This window comes from Protopterus annectens, chromosome 3.part1 (genome assembly GCF_019279795.1).
Source record: "Protopterus annectens isolate FY-2018-M chromosome 3.part1, PAN1.0, whole genome shotgun sequence".
NCBI lineage: Eukaryota > Metazoa > Chordata > Ceratodontiformes > Protopteridae > Protopterus > Protopterus annectens.
In genome coordinates, this window is record NC_056732.1 from 742,416,696 (window position 1) to 742,434,383 (window position 17,688).

Genomic DNA, 17,688 nt, shown 5'->3' on the forward strand with positions numbered 1-17,688 from the left:
TAACCACTCCTCCAGGGACAGGCAGGCTGTTCAGTGTTAACCACTCCCACTGGTGAACACAGAGACTTCCCTTTAGCCCAAGCAAGGACTGGCCTTCTAGAAACTTCCAAACAGTCCAGAACAGCAAATCTGTAACTGAACTTTCTGAAGGGTGAGAAGTATGAAACTTAACTGTATGTCAATAAAACCAAAGATATGTACTCTACTGATATGCCTCAAGTCTACATGATAGGTCAGAATACGAAATGAAATGGAAGCCAACAGAGTACATGAAATACCAGTGCAGTCATAGCAAATGCTTAAAGTAGTCAGGTGTGACCCCTTTACAATCCTGTGCAGAAATGCAGTAACATGTGGGTTTAATAATAGTGGAGCACAGATTACCTCAGCTGACCCAATTTACAGGATAGATTGTTGCATGTATACAACATGCAGGGGTCCATGTGTTAGGTTGTTGTGTGTTCAATATTGTCTGGAAGTGGTCAGCATATAGGCATGTAGGGTTGTGTCTCGCTGGTGTATGGCTAGTACTGTTGATGACAAGGCCATGGTCCGACAGCTGCAGTGCCAACCACAATGCTTCTCAGCAATACCCATGTCAGCAGTCATCCATACTCACTGTCCAGATGTCAATATCTGTCACCATCTGAAAGATGGACATGCCATGAATGTGGGCCCAGACATACACACAGTACACAGGTGGAAGTACCCTAGGCAGAGAGTGTATAAAATGTTACTGTCAACTGCATACACCTTTGGGATTGTACATACAGATTAGCAGCACATTAGTTGTCTGTGTAGTATGGAATACTGATGTAGTCTGGCCAATCAGTGGCAGACCACAAAAGTCACAGTTATGAAGTAATGAGAGACTGCCTATGTCCCCACACAAGGCAGCATAAGGGGAATGTCCCAGGTATATCTGCGAGTCAGCTGCAAGAAGCTTCCATGTCACACATCCACTAAGCTCACCCCACCATCAGCCACAGGTTTATCACAGGTCATATCCTTGCTGTTGGGAATAAGTACAGTATGATCCTCATTTGTGTAGGGGCAGCATGCTAAATAGGTGTCCCATACATGTGTGTCCCTAGCTGTAAGCAGCACCCTGCCAGCATCCATACCAATGGATTAATATGGACAAGAACTATTGCCATTAACACCTCACACACTTACCCTGTCACCACAGGTGAATGAAGTGGCTTGCTGCCTGGGAGTGTAGGAGTGACAGAGTGCACTGGCCTGCTACAGATGGCCTGAATCACTACCAAATGGCCTACAGTCCTCTGTCAAAGGCTTGTGCCTCATCCGTAGTGCCAATGTATGTTATCTCATGGGGTCCCAACTAACAACATAACACAGTTATCCCAGTAGCATGCCCACCATGTCCTACTGCATGAACTGTGGACCAACCCCTAAATATTGCTGGGATTAAGGGACAACTATAGGGATACTTCTCAAATATCACTCGCATAATGTTAGGAAGAGAATAGAATAACAGAGTGGTGGGGTGTAGAAGCATGGACGTCATGGAGTGTGTGAAGTCTGAAACTCTGATGTGTGCCCATACTACCCCTGCCTGCAAACCCAGTATTGGTTGGCTACAAACCAGCTCTGAAACCACAATGTGAAGGGGAAATGACCAGATATATGAGCTCTGCCTCTGTGTAACCTGGGTGAATCTGTACAGCTGAGAAGTATGGCCACAGCAGGATATAGCCATTCTGTTACGTTGATATATGTACAAGAGGGTGATCCTCAGAAACCACAGTACCAAGGTGCTGGACCATTTTCACAGATCCTTTAGCAAGTGTCTGCAGCTACTCTTCCAGAATGGCATGAGTGTGCAAGAATATGTAGGCTGCAGGCCACAATACTGGACACAGCTTCATTCATCGTTTATCTCCCAGAAAATAACTGTGAGAAAATAAGTATATTTGTCAGTAGTTGATGACATAATGCAGTACATATGTCTGGATATCTCTGCTAACACCAACCATGTAACACAAGCAGCACAGACACAATAGTTACAGTATCCCACTATCTGTCGCCCATTGTGACTCCACATTGTCAACCTCTGTACAGATATCCTGCAGAAACAAGTTGCTAGCTGTATGTGTAGAATACCAAACCCTGGACTGGAGTGCAACCTACCTGGAATAGATTCACACACTTAATACAGAAGGTCATAGTGGGCATGCTCCCACACTTAGAGAAATGAAGCCTATGTCTGACAACACAGTGGACTATACATATCTGTCAGTCACAGATGTCTGTGCACACACACCACATTGTACACCATTCATCCTTTACACACACACTGGATATGAATACTCACACATATCCAAGGCCAACACACTATAATATGTCAAACATACACACACACAGATGTGGGGAAGAGAGAGACAGACAGTGGCAAAGAGATTTCCATCATGAGGCCTGTCCCACCCACCACACATCCAATTGGCCAATATCACATGATGTGCTGATGTCAATCACTGTAGACATTGCTTTTGGTAGCCCTCAGCCCTAGAGTATCTGTGGTACTTGTGATAACTGTCTACATGATAGTACAAATCAGTATTCATCTAGCATTTGTATATCCAGTCCCATCAAATGTAAAGTTATGTGTGACTGAGTGTGTGTGTGTGTTTCCAGTGGAATGGTTTATAGCCCATTCACACACACTGCACTTCCCATTCCCATGTTAGCACTCCTGCTGATGTCAGTCACCTTGAAATAACCCTCTGGCCAAATGTTAGACCTTTAAGATGTGTGGCACTTGCAATACATGTGTAATACTGTAGTGTAGAAAGCTACTCAGGTAGGAGTTTTAATCCCAGACATGGCAACTGTGAAAGTGCGTGTGTGTGGTGATGAATGATTTTGAGGCCATTCACAGTCTCTACACAACCCATTGCCCTACTTTAGCATGCCTGCTGATGTCAGTCACCTTGAAATAACCCTTTGGACGAGTGCCAGCCTCATAACCTCTGTGGCACTTGCGATAACTGCATAATGCTATAATGTAGCATTCTATTTGGGTAGGAGTTCTAATCCCAGATATGGCAACTGCGAAACTGTGTGTTTGTGTGAAAGAGTGTATGTTTGTCTTTGATGATCCCTTATTTTATGGAGATTGACACTTACTACTCTCCCCTTACCCCTCTATTTATACTGCTGCTGATGTTAGTCACCTGCAAAGGTACCTGTGGAAAGCTCTCCAGTATATAAGTTCTGTGGCATTTGCTATAACTGCATAATACTAATAGTGTAGCATACTAATTAGGTAGAAGTGTTAATCCCAGACATCACAACTGTGTGTGTTTGTGTGAGAAAGTGTGTGTGTGTCTTTGATGATACCTGATTTTATGGACATTGAGACTTACTACTCTCCCCTTACCCCTCCTTTAGCACTGCTGCTGATGTAAGTCACCTTCAGAGATACCTTTGGAGAGTTTTCCAACCTATAAGCTCTGTGGCACTTGTGATAACTGCATAATACTATCATGCACCATAGTAGTTAGGCAGGAGTTCTAATCCCAGACATGGAAACTGTGAAACTGTGTGTGTTTGTAAGAGAGAGTGTGTGTGTCTTTGATGATACCTGCTTTTATGGACATTGACACTTACTACTCTCCCCTTACACCTCCTTTACCACTGCTGCTGATGTTAGTCACCTTCAAAGATACCTTTGGAGAGCACTCCAACCTATATCCTCTGTGGCGCATGCGATAACTGAGTAATACTGTCATGCAGCATATTAGTTAGGTAGAAGTTCTAATCCCAGAGATGGAAACTGCGTGTGTTTGTATTAGAGAGTGTGTGTGTCTTTGATGATACCTGATTTTATGGACATTGACACTTACTATTCTCCCCTTACCCCTCCTTTAGCACTGCTGCTGATGTCACCTTCAAAGATACCTTGGTACAGTTCTCCAACATGTAAGCTCAGTGGTGCATGGCATAAATGCAGGATAATGTAGTAGTAGTAACTGCTTAGGTATGGGTTTGAATCTCATCCATCACAAATGTTTGTGTGTGTACATATGTATGTCTGTACTTCAAAGATTTTGGCCCCATTTACACCTAGTACACATCTCAGAGCCTGACATTAGTAGTCCTGCAGATATCATCCACATTAGAAGTACCTGTTGCCAGCCCTAAACCATGTAAGGTCAGTGGTACATGCGGTACATGTGTAAGATAATGGTCCATAAAGATTGTTAGATAGAGGTTTGAACCTCAACCCTGGCAAATGTAAATGTGTGTGTAGGGTAAAATTATTTTTGGGATCTCTCACCCACTACATCACCCAATGCCAGTATTTACAAGGGCTGGTGATGTTCCTCACTTTAGAAGTACCTTGGGACAACATCTATCCTATAAGCTCTGTGGCACGTGCAATAAATGTGGGGGTTGAAACTCAGTACTGGTAAGTGTGTTTGTGTGTATGTCATCAGTATCCTGTGTGGGTGTTGGGGTGATTATGTAATGACAGGATCCACTGTAGAGTGGGTTTTGATACATCATTATATTGAGGAATTGTATGTCCCAATGTCCACATTACAAGGCCAACAGTTTTCAAACACTGTAGAGGTTGTTGTAGACAATCCCCAGCCATAAATGTGTACAGCCATGTACAATTACTATGTGACAGTATAGCTTAGTAAACAATATAGGCAACCATTATAATACCCAGATACCACTCTCCACCCACGTATCATACACAAGCACGCTTGGCTCTTACTCCCTTCCTTTCTTACTTTCTTTCTGTCTCTCTCACTCTATCTCTCTCACCCTCTCTGGTGGATGTGGAAAAATACATCTGTTCTGCATAGGCAGCAGCTTGACTTTTGTAAATACTGCTCCTGATCAGCTGATGGCCTGTGCACTAATTGGAGTTTCCCACTTGCTAACTGCATGTGGAACAGCTGTGTTATCATTCCTATAGCCAAATGGAAACACAATCCTATAACCAAGCACTTCATGTAGGTGTTGGCCCTTTTCCCTTCACTGTGAGCAGGACTTCATGTGGTTGTCTGACAAACAGTATCACAGAGGGTAGTTGGAAATACCTCTTAAAACATACACTTTGGAGACAGGCTAACAAACAGGAGAGGGATGTTCCAGACATGAGGACAGAATGTAAGTATTGCTGTTCTACATTTGCAGTAATGTTGGTTTAACAGGGTTTGTGTGGCTGTTCTACATGATTTAAAGTCTGGGATGACAGTGCTATGTGGTTGAAGAAACACTCACATGTAGGGTTATCTACAGACTGGCCAGAGTTTTGACTACTTACACATTTCCTATCTTTAGAAATGCAGTAGCATACGCTGATGATTGCAGTCAGTAAATGGTGACATCCATGTGTATTACTGACTTCATATCCTCCAGAAGAGATACATCACAACAAACCCTGTTACACCAGGAATTTTCTCAGTTTATCCCAGCAATATGTCAATATTGGCCATGTGTTTGTGCCTCTGCCCCCAAGTCTGTCATCCTTTGTCCATATGTCATGTAATAAGAGGTGCATATGTACAGTATAGCATTATTTACTGACATCATTCCTGATAACAAGCCAGTGATATATCAAACTGCTAGACATGTTATATATAGTAGGCTTTTTATTTGAAGACAAACCCTGGACATTCTGTTGTAGTCTGTACAGTAGTGAGGTCTGTGTACTTATGGTGATTGTTGGCAGAGTGTCAGTATTGTGTAGTAGTGTACTGTGAATATGTTACTTGGCCTGTGTACTGACTGTGGTAGATGTCAATGTTCTTGGACCTGTTCTATCTGACATTGCATGCTGCTCCAGTTTCGGGTACCCTATCAGTGTATATGTTTGAAGAGCCAGATTGAGACATGTCCCATACCACAGTCAGGCATCAGACTACACTGTGAAGTAGGCCAGCATTTGTGTGGTTAGTGTATGAGTGGCAAATATGAGGATGGTTTTGTTCACACAGTCCATATACTGTACTATTAATTAGCCAAAACCATAATGTGACTGTGACTGTGTTGAGATTGGTTGTGGGTATGCACACTGGTGTCTGTTACTCCATGCTGTTACATGCCTGTAGTGCCTGCTATATTTGCAAGTACATGTGTATTCTCCCATAGGAAACTCGGGTCAGTGATGTGGCAGTCTGCCTGTAGTTTACACAGTGTTTTGTGACATGCCTAGCAGCTCAGTGTATTTACCTAGTGTGATGTTAAGTCCAGATATTTGTCAGATGTACTGATGCCTTGCCACCATATGTGTTGTATATTTCTGAAATCGCAGTGTGAAGATGTATGTCACTAACTAGTGAGAAGTATGTGGGCTTGGGACCTCTGCTCCTCCAATTAACATGTGTTAGGACAGACAGAAGGGTGTGAATGCATCAACTGCGTGAGTTTATCTATTGCAGCATTTGTGTGATATCCCCATTTTCATGGCTGTAAACAACCCCTTTGTCAGGCTTGTTCCACACATCTTGCACTAAGGAGTTCTGTGTTGACTCTGGACTGATTATTTCAGACAGTCAATGTTTATTGGTCATATTTCTCCTGTATTTCATAGGATAATTACTGTGATTAGTGTGGTACTTCACTATGATAATTTGATGATGCCTGTCAGTTACTGATGAAGTACATGTCAGTATCAGAAGTGACTTCCTACACAACATGTCTGTTGACACAACCCCTGTTACTGTAGCAACATTCTAAAGTTATAACTGCAATACTTACATTACATTCCCTTGTGCTAAGAGGTTGTGACTTAAGGTGCTGAGGTATGACTCCACTACATGCACTACATGTTATGGGCAAAATGTTATATATATATATATATATATATATATATATATATATATATGTGTATATTTTATATATACATATATATCTATATACATATATGCGGTGGTACAGCGGTAGCATTATTGCCTCACAGCAAGAGGTTCTCCTGTTTGATTCTTGGCTGGAGTGCCTTCTGTGTGGAGTCTGTATGTCCTCCTTGCGGTTGAGTGGCCTCCGAAAGACATGTGTGAATGTGCGTGCCTTCGCTGAAGGTTGGGTATCAGGCTGGCAACTCAGCACCATAAAAATCGACTGCCAATCATTAGTGGACCGGAGTTCCACTGTGGCGACCCCTAACCAGGAAAAGCCGAAAAGACAAACATATATATATATATATATATTTATATCCATATCCTTGTTATATGTAAGCATGAGTGTTGTATATACCTTTACAGATGTATCCCACCATAGTTATCTAATATGTGCTATATTTAGATGTAAAAACATGACTGATTCAACAGTTTTTTCACTTACATGTATTAAACAATTGTAGTAGTCAAAGCAGTTGTTTACTGCTATTCAGTATGTGTACTGAATAATATATTTGAAAAAGCAGCAGACATATTTGCAACTCAGATGGCTTAGTGGTAAACTGCTGTGACTATAGTGTACAGGGTCCTGGGTTCAATACCTGCAAGCGTTATTTATTTTGTTGCTAGGCAGAACATGGACTGTTGGATATAGAATGGTCAAGGCAGTTTTGAGCAGCTTTAATTGAGCTTGCGTGGGTTTGGATGACAATAAGCGGTGCTAACGTATGGGTAAATAAATAGGTGCTTACACCATGTAGGCTTTGCTTACCAGTGTGCAAATGTGCTTAACATTTACATTTAAGCAATGCTTACACCTGCTAAGCATAGCTCAACCTTTGTAATCAGTGATCACATTCCAGTCTGATAAAATAGCAGGGTAATGATATCTTTAATAAGTGTATTTATTTCCATGTATATAACATGCTTCTATGTGCTGTCATTACAGTAGCAAGGGGTGAGAGTATACTGCATGGGACACCTGAGTATAGATGGCTAGTACAACAATCTTTTCTCTTTGTATGTGTTTAATACATGGGTAGTATCCCAGGTTATATGCAGTCACACTTGCATGTATTATATGATTACGTTACTGATTTTAACAGTGCTTTTCCAAGTAAGAGTAGATTGCAGATTGTACTACCAGAACCATACACCCCTGCATGCAAAGCTGGACTCCGAGTACTAACTATCATGTTCTTGCTGTGTGAGCTGTATGTTATTAAGTATCTCCTACTGGATATTGATCTGATATGTGGATATTAACTGTAGACTACTATGTGTTTAGGACATGCCATTGAGGGCTGCTGTCATGTAATAATGGCATACCTATCAGTGTCAGACGTCTATCTGTCAAAACATTCATCCTAATGCATAACCTGTTGGCTAGCTGATTTCTATCTGTCCTCTGTACAGATGTGCAGATGTCAGGTATCCATCTTGGCTGCTTTCAGGCAATCTATGATTGACTGACACTGACATGTCTGCCCAGCTGTGTTATGAATGCCACAATTAGGAAACCCCTCTGTATGCACCACATGCCATGGATACTGCTACCAGACTACCACAGTCAACTGAACATGCTGGGGTACATGTCTCTAACCCAGACACTGACCATGTTATGTAATATATGTTGCATACATGTCAGTTGGAGCACCTCACTGGCCCTCTGCAAGAGAAAACCAGATGATTGGATGTTGAATTTAACTGTCACCCTGGGGATCAAGTGACATTGGTTGATAGATGGTTGATAGATGGCCTGCTGACAAATTTCAGGTGGCATGATACCAGTGTACCCACATGCCCTACTCTTCTCACCTCTCTATGGACATTAGTCTGGTACACACCTAGGAACACCTGCACCTATGGACCCCAGTACTGACAAATGTGTCAGTGTGCATTACTGAGAATAACAGCGTCTGTGTGTTTTAAACTTGTAGTTGAAAATACTCTGAGGGACGTCTCACCCACTACACCCCCCATTGCCATACTTAGAAATGGCTGCTGCTGTAATTGACATTAAATGTACCTTGTTACACTCTTCACCCTATGGGCTACTTGGAGCTTGCAGTACCAGCATAACACTGTTCTACAAATGGGTAGATAGGCATGGGTTACCTTCTGAGTCCTGGCAAGTGTATGTGTGTGAGTGTGCATATTTGTAGGAGACAGCATTCTGAAGCTACATTCTCCAAATACAATAAACCTTGCCATACATTATTAGGGATAGTGATGTTGCTGACATTAAGAGAGCCATGACAAACCCTCACCCTACCATCCCTGTGGCATGTGCAATAAATGCATATCCTTGTTGTAGCACTGATTAGATAGACAAGGGGTTGTATTGCAGTCCTGGTCAATGTGTGATTGTGGGTATGTCAGAGCATTATCATGGGTTTCAGTGAGTACAATATCCATGGTGGTTTGTGGGTGCTAGGTATACTGTATTTACACCATGGTACCCTCAGTACATGTACCAAGGTACAATGTATGAGGACTGCTGTCACCATCAACCATACAGGTAACTGATTACACTATGCAGCCCAATGATGCATGTGCTGTGTACAAAATCTCTGTAACAGAATGGGCTCACTGACACGGTAGTTAGCACTGCTAAACCTAGGTCTGTCAAATATGTCTATGACTGTATGTGTTTGTCAATGTGTATATGACAGTATGTCATACTATGTATTCATTAACACCCAGTACAGCCCCCGTTACCATACAGTAAGAGGCCTGGTGATGTTCTTCACTTAAAAGGAAACGTGGGACACACCACCATAAAAGCTCTGTGGTGTATGCAATTAAAGCCAACCACATTAGTAGCAATAAATACCTAGGTAGGGGTTCTACTCTCAGTGTTGGCAAGTAAGTGTGTGCATGTAAAGGGATCTACTTCAGTTTGCAGAAAATATATGTCCCAGGAGATCATTTGTCTGAGAACTAACTGGCTAAAGGTAACATTTCAAAGCAATCATCTTGTGGAAATACATTCATGCAAAGCTAGTAGCGGATGTGTGCATGCCCTCTTCCCACTGTACAGCTGTACAGTGATACAGGAGTTGGTATTTATACATGGGTAGGTTTTTTTGTAGCCACAGCCACCCACATTGGGGTTATTGTTGTGGATATCCAGCTGCTTAGTGTGCTGTTATATGGTGCAGTTTATGTTAACAGGTTAATTAGTTCTTAATCACACTATGTGTGGTTCTACACCACCCCACACCCTCCATAGTGGGGGTTGTGCCACTCACACCAGCATACCTATGTTACCTATGTTTACCAACTCCTGAACTGCACTACATTGGGGAAGAGGACATATACCCTTCCAGTACCATCGTCAATGACATTAAACTGACAAACTGATTATTTCCTGATGTGATGTTTTGGCAATTTGGTCTGGGTGGAATTACATAGGCCAAAATGAGTTCACTGCAAAATGAAGTACATCCATGTGAACAGTATTCTCTGTGTATTGCATCATCTGTGTGGGTGTGTTATTCATGGACATTTTGTGTGCCACCCAGTACACTTACAATTGTCCACTGTAGAAGAGTTGCTGACATCAGCCACCATGCACTCACCTGTATACACTCCTCAGACCTATCAGCCATGTGGCACATGCAGTAACTGTTATACAGACCTGTTACCTGTGTTCAGCTGTACCCGGGATATGACACAGTCAATGTGTCACCACAGTGCTACACCCCTTGTAGGACAGGGCAGCAGAACAACATCCCGCTGACGCATAGACACTTAGAACACAAACAGAATACATTATGGAGACCACAATAAGTCAGTGTTAATAACAGCTATAATGCATCATGACTGGACAGCTACACATCCTGATGTGTAAGCATTAATCATTCCAGCTTGAAAACATGTTATACAGCATTACATTGCTTAACCTTATGACATTCACCTTGTGCATCAGAACCATTTCAGCATGTCTCTGCATCGATGGTATGGATGACAGGAATGTGGCACAGGTATCATCATATGCACAGGGTGTGTTGCGGGTTTGCCAGATGCCTAGGCTGAGCCATTTGCTTGACAACATCTGTGTGGAATAGGGGGTTCTTTATTAAATGGGCTGTACAGATGTGGTGTGTGTGTGTAGGTATGGACGTGCCCTAGCTGTGTTGGTGAAGTGTGTGTGTATGTATGCACACATGTCTGCCATGTGGCTGCCCTATATAGGGGTTTGTTGGACAGTTGCAGACCATACATGGCAGGGTGTACAGTTCACTGTCTCTGGCCATGAACATGGGAACTGTGCCTGCTAGAGGTTTCACGGGCACTACCAGGCAGAAGCCCAGATATGTTACTCTCCCCTGATGATGACAATTGTCCACTGGATCCGTGTCCCCATTGGGACTGGCCAGAGACATGTGCAAATGGCCTGCTATGTTGTGATGTGGACAGCACCCCACCTGCAATGCTGGTGCTGGTACTGCTACTACGGGAACAGCTGTGATTTGTTGCACACCCACATAGACCTCCACCTGTTGGTGTTGCTGACCCACGTCCACGTGGACACCGCCATACTCCCACCACATGCTCTACCACAGACTCCACATGGTTGAGGATTCCCACCATCTCACCCAACCGTCTATTCAGGACCTCTGCAAAATAACAGTGGGCACCTACTAGATCACTGATGTTGTCAAGTACAGCAGAATGAGTAGCCCTCTGGAATCTCAGACTCCATCTGACATAACATTCCATACATGCCTGTGCCTCCATGATGGCCTGAAACATACATCTGGTGACACCTGCTCTGGCACTTCTGCCAGGGGCATGATGGCCAGCAGCCCTCCTATGAACACCCCTGTACATCTGCCTGTGTGGTACCTCACTGATCATCCAACTATGGCTGCTGTGTACAGACACACTTGTCATAGTCCCCACACTATCCTGTCCCATGCCAACACCCAACTGTCCCTCATCTATGGCCACTGGTGATGGGGTATTTATGGGCACTGAGACTGTGCATGGGGATGGGGTGGATAAAAGTGGGATGTCAACCGATGGCACTGCTTCAGCCCCTGACAACCTTGCCTGTGCCTCACCATGCCTATCATCATTGTCAGGGTCTGTATGGACACTAATATCAATTTGTCTGCAGGAGGGACCCTTATCCACCTTGCCACATGTGAGGGGCAAACAAAAAATGTAATTTAAGACCTGTATGTTATGGTTTACCTCTACACACACTCACACACACACACACACACACACACGCACACACACACGCACACACACACGCACACACACACACACACACACACACACACACACACACACACACACACACTTACGGGTGAGGTGGTACAAAGATATTACAGAGACCTCTCATTACCCAACAGTCAACATGCATGATATATGGCACTCAATAGCATGCACTGCAGCCATACTCGAACCTTTTTGCCAACATTATACATCTCTAGGATGCATAAGTTGTGTTAGTAGGTGATGCCCCTTACCCTGGAATACACTGCTCTCATGTACACAGTATTGATGTGCACCTGTACAGCACACTGGCAAACATACCTCAGGAGTGTACACACCATTGCTAAATGTGCAGTAGCGGCCTTAGGTCAACTGGTGCCCTAGGCCAAAGGGCTCCACAGCACCCCCCACCACACCACCTTGTGCCCCCATCCTGGTATACCTACACCAAATAAATATTGGAAAAGCACCCCTACTAGAGTGGCACCCTAGGTGGCCGCCTAGTTGGCCTATGCCTAAGTTCGGCTATGTGAATATGTATATTTTTGGCAGTCATGTTTGCTCCGTTGCTCACAACCCCTATGTGTTTGCCTGAGACATACCTGGGATGATATGAGGACTGATGTCAATAGTTAATGCCTGAGCTCTGATTTACAGATCTCATCATCAGCAGTGCATGTATGAGCAATACAATCCAAATTCACTGACAACCTTTAAAGCTTAATGTGGTTATGAGGAGTGTACACACCCTTGTTGACATGCCAGCCTCTTCCATGATATGCAATGGGGCCACAATACTGTATATGTTAACATCACACACACCTATGTGACATATGACCTGTGCAATCCAATGCAGTATCAAACAAATGTGTTAGTTGTACAGATGCTGAATGAGATGCATACAATATGTGGGTTGCATAAGTGTGCACACCCTTAACACAATGGTTTGTTGCAGCAGCTGTTAAGTGGACTACAGCAGTCACTATTCCTGGAAGGGGTATACTAGCATGGTCCATCTTCACTTGCCATTATTTGGTCACTCTGCCCTACAAATGACCCCCAACCCTGCCGGACTGCAAGGTCAGCTTATGTGCACAGCCCTTGGAGGTCACACAGTGCCTTCTCTATTGCTGTGGAGTCAGGGTTATGTCTGGCACAATTCATGACCTTGACTGTGTTCAGATACAGCCATTCTTAGTGAGCTTTGGATGTATGCTTCAGTTCACTGTTGTGTTTCAGGATGACACCCCTCCCTATCCTCAGCCTTATTGCAGATGCTTGACAACTATGGGCTACACATGAGTGTTATTATGCAGTGTTCCAAATTCTGAACACCATGTCTACTGGACTAGTTCCTGCTAATGAACAGCAAACCTAAAGGTGTACACTGGCACCAGCAAGGTAAAAGTGGGGATGGTGGTGCTGAGGTGGAGTGAGCTATTGCTTGTGCACCACATGAATCTTTATGAATGTCTGTAGGTTTCAGCCTTGGCCTCATGACACCATTACACCTTGCAACACATGTCTTTGGGAGACCTGATGTTATGCATATGCTACCTGTAGTGAACCCTGGATGATGTTTTCTGTGGAACAACTCTTCTGTCTGATTACCCTAACTCATAGACCACACTTATGCAGACTCCAGGCGATTGTTGATACAGGTACTGCACAGGGAGTACTTGCTAGACATTCCTGCAAGTCCCTCAGTGTTGCTACATGTTTCTGGGCAGCCTCCATGACCAGTTTGCAACATGTGTTGTCATCTGATTTGGATGGGCATCTGTTTATTTTCTACATTAATGTTGTTCCATACTTCATACACACCTACATGACTGTCTGCACTGTTTGCCATGGTATATGCAACAGTGAGGTAAGGCTACTTTTCACACTCCTGAGTGCTCCCTTTTGGATATGGGATCCATTTCATGGTTTGTAAGATGTGTGCAAACCATGGCTGCCTCTGTTGCAGGTGAGTGGGCAAATGTCATGGACATACTTCTTGGACAGCAGACCATTACTTGGTGTGACTTTGAGGCCTTATGTTTGATGGAAGGTGTGTACTCAAGAAGAGTGAATGTTCTCAGTACCTCACAAGCTGCTTCCACAATATGTTATTTGAGTGTGTGCACACATATGTTTCCAGTGTTTGTTAAGGTACGTATCGCCCATATTTGTAGTCCTAACACAGGATTCCATATTACACATTCATTGTTCATTTTAGGAACACATTACAGGTTGTCAAAGGTGTGGAATGTAGTATTGTGATTTGCAGTTGTTTAAATCAGGAACAGCTGCCATTGTAATATTGGTGTAGACACTGTTGTAACCACTGTATAAGGGTAATGTTTCAGACATGTCCCTACTGTAGACCATTTGTCCCACCATTATATTCATCTCTGTCCACACATCTTGCAATGACAGGTTGTTAAGTATACTTCCGGACTCTTACATATGCTTCAGATATGCCACCATGGTGAACATTGTGATGCAATGCAGTTAACAGTAACAATAAGTGAACATGTATAGCATGCATTATGGGTAGATGTGTTAAATGTGTGCTTGGCAAATAGCATGGCCATAACATGGTCGGTGTATTTGCAAACCTGAACAAAACAACTCCATACTCACCAGCTACAGGCTGCTGCCCCAGTTGTATACCAGAGGGGCTTAAATAGTTGGGTGAGAGAGGTAATGTCAGTAGCCACACCTGTGATATTGGTACAGGATGGGAGCAGCATTTCAGCACCTCAACAGTACAAACCTACAATAATACAGATTATGCACATCTATTCATTACTACAATGCAGCAACAGACTATCCTATCTGACATATGCATGTAGATAATTTACAGATGAAAATGGGTAAGCAACAGTGGTCTACTAATGTGCTCTGGGGCCTTACATGCATGCTCATCATCCATTGTGTGGGTGGCACCCACCTCCACAATGCTGTCTTCAGCTTGCTGGCTTGGCTGGTGGGCGGGTGCCCCAAGGCTGACATGGAGCTCCTCAGCATGTGTCAGTGGGGACTGGATGGCATAACCCCAACCTGTAGCTAGTGGGTCCCTCCTAACTGCAGCGACATGCTGACAGGCATGGTGGATACAATCAGTGCAGTGATGCCACACCTGCTCATAATTGCGATTGTGCATGCCAACATTGTTTACCCTGTGGATGAGCTCTTTCCACAAGGTGGTCCTCTCCTGCAGATCGTGGACCCTGTGCCCAAAGAGGATGGCATGAATGAGTATGAGAAACTGGATTATAGTATCATTTTCCAGGGGTGTGTATGTGGGCAGGCATTCCTGGGACATTGCACCTGGAAGACATAAACAGGAAAAAGGGTCAGAGGACCTCATACAGTTGTCCACATGCACATCAACAGTGGGTATTTCTTGCAAATAATCCAGACTATACCATAACATTGTAAGCTATCGCCCAGACCTGTTCAGTTCCCCCAGTGTTGGACACTTAATGGCATAATCCACTACACACCATTTATTTCTGTGTAGAGGGATGACAGTTGCCATATTCCATGTCGATGGTGTGTGGATGGTGGTATGAGTGCGTTTGACTGTAGTGTGTGATGGGACTGTGAGCACATGCCTGTGTTCATGTAGGAGACAAACTGTGATGTTCTCATGCCCCATGGAGACTTGCTGTTGTTGCCATCAGTCGGCATTATGTCCATGCTCACCAGTGATGTGGGCTGGAGTTTGGGTGATGTGCATATCCCCCTATACTACTGTTGTGGACAGGGTACCACTGTTCCCACCTATCCTGTCTGATGCAGATTGCCTGTATCCATAGCATGTGTGTATGAGGTGTGCTTTACCCTCAGTACAGGTTGATTTGTGTTACTGGCTCTGAGACTGCGTACATATGTGGAGACATGGTTGCTATTGGCCTTGGTGGTTTGCATATGTCTGATTTCTAGTCATAATCAGCCTTATAGGAGGTCACCTGTGAACCTACATGCTTGCTCAGATAAAGGTGCATTTGCTTTCAAGTTGTAGGCAACACCTATGTGTCCCTGTACCACCACTACAGCAACCTATTATGTGCTTTGTGTCTTGGTGGTGTCCTCCAAGGGGGATTACCCCATTGTTGGTGGAGAATGGTTGTACAGGTAAGGTACTGCTAATTCCATATAGCTACAGTGGATATGAAGTGTACACACCCCTGTTACAATGCATGGTATTTGTGCAATTGGAACATGACCCCACAAAAGCACATGCCAACACAATCCTCACCTGTGATGTGTCCTATAGCCTGCTCAGGTCAATAGGGAACATAACAACCTGTCCTGTGGAAACATATATGTTCATATGTTCATAGGTGGGTACTAGGCTAATGGCCCTGCAGTCTTTACAAGCCTAGGCCATGGCATTACCCTGCATCATGCCACACAACCTTAGTTCCCACTGCCACTGTTGAATAAAGCCACTGGAGCAATCCCTGTGGTGAATTTTATATTTCTCATCCACTCATCAAGATGTCTCTTGAAGAGAGCCAGTGAGGTGCTCTGCTTGACATGTATGGGAAGTCTATTCCATAGCATGGGCAGTCTCTGGGTTATGAACCTGTCCCTCCAGCATATGGGAAATAATACTCAATAGAGTAAGCCAGTTAAATGTGTGTGCACACTCTTACACTGGTATGTTGTGTAAACACCTGCTAAGATGATTACAGCATCCATTTGTCTTTGTACTCTAACATCATATCACATCTTCACTTGGCTATGGCTGTTCACCTTCTATGAAACAGCATTGTTTCTTTTTCAATAGAATTGTACAGGTTATGGGTCACATTTGAAGTGAGAAACATTTTGACATGGCTTCCTGTGGTCTCATTGGCATGCAGCACACAGACCTGGCATTCCAACAGGGGTGTGTACACTTTGATATCCAGTGTATATGGGTGTTGATATAGCTATTAGTGGTAGGCATGTACAATGGATCATAACACAGTTGTACACTTTTCTAATTACTACCTGCTAAGCATGCCTACTGTAGTACCCATATCAGTGTCATGGCTATGCAACAATCAGTAGCAGTACACATTTTATTTTGTTGTATGCAGTGACAGTGATATTACACATGTGTGCAACATGCACATCCTATTTTATGGAAGGCTTGTGAACCATGTTATTACTTATGTGGCTTTCAGCTGAATGCATGCATACATACACATGCTCAGGAAATACCTGGTACACATTTGTGTTTTATGTCATTATGGCACACTACATTTACAGTCTTGCAGCTCAATCATACATTTGAACCTGTTATACCAGGACTTCTGGTCATTGGTCCACCTCACTGGGTGACAACATAGGGAAGTCAATTTTGTTAACATATCAATATAGCTGCCATAACACAAGTATATGTGTAAGTGACTACAGATATCAGTCACAACTGTGAACTTTGTCCAGAAGAACACTGTACAATTGAATGTTATTAATTCAATATATCACATGCAGTTTAACACACACATCTACAACAGTGCTTTACTATGTTCATGCCCTATATAGGTATCCGAGATTTACAATACAATCATGTTTAATACTCATATTTACAGGT